We start from the raw sequence: 1,021 nt of genomic DNA, 5'->3' as shown, positions 1-1,021 counted from the left end.
ACCTTGCACTTGGCTTGGTTAAACTTCATGAGGTTGGCATCAGTCCACCTCTCGAGCGTGGCCAGGTCCCTCTGGATGGCATCCCTTCCCTCCGGCGTATCAACCGAGCCAAATAGCTTGGAGTCGTCGGCAAACTTGCTGAGGGCACATCAATCCCACTGTCCATGTCACCGACAAAGATACTGAACAACACAGGTCCCAACACCAATCCCTCAGGGACACCACTCGTTACTGGTCTCCAACTGGACATTGAGCCATTGACTACAACTCTTTGTGTGCGGCCATCCAGCCAGTTCTTTATCCACTGAGTGGTCCGTCCATCAAATTGGTGTCTCTCCAACTTAGAAACAAGGATGTTGTGTGGGACAGTGTCGAATGCCTTGCACAAGTCCAGGTAGATGATGTCAACTGCTCTGCCCCATGCATCAGTCCTGTAGCCCCATCATAGAAGGCCACCAAATTGGTCAGGCAGGATTTCCCCTTAGTGAAACCACCTCGTTGTTTTTCATGTGCCTCAGCATTCTTTCCAGGAGAATCTGCTCCAAGATTTTGCCAGGCACAGAGGTGAGACTGACTGGTCTGTAGTTTCCTGGGTCCTCCACCTTCCTCTTCTTGAAAATGTGGGTTACATTTCCCTTCTTCCAATCATCTGGAACTTCACCTGATTGCCATGACCTCTCAAATATTATGGACAGTGGCAGAGCAACTTCATTTGCCAGCTCCTTCAGGACCTTCTAGTCCTCCTTCAAGTCACCCCTTGACTTTTTCTTTGCAAGAGTAAAGCCCCAGTCCCTCAGCATCTCCCCACCAGTGCTGTGCTCTAGACCCTTGTCCACTTATGTCCTGCCAATGGACCTTCTCCGGCTTCTCTACGCCCTACTTGAACTAAGGAGCACAAAACCACACACAGATTTCCGGATGTGTCTAGTAGAGGAGAATAAAAGACTCTCTGAATTTGCTGACAATGTTTCTCTGAATGTTCCCTGGTACATGGTTTTACATATTTGCAATGAGACGGCAA

Source organism: Nestor notabilis, unplaced genomic scaffold, assembly GCF_000696875.1.
Source record: "Nestor notabilis isolate BGI_N333 unplaced genomic scaffold, ASM69687v1 scaffold8751, whole genome shotgun sequence".
Lineage (NCBI taxonomy): Eukaryota > Metazoa > Chordata > Aves > Psittaciformes > Psittacidae > Nestor > Nestor notabilis.
The sequence above is the reverse complement of the archived record's forward strand: the minus strand, read 5'-3'. Positions refer to the sequence as shown.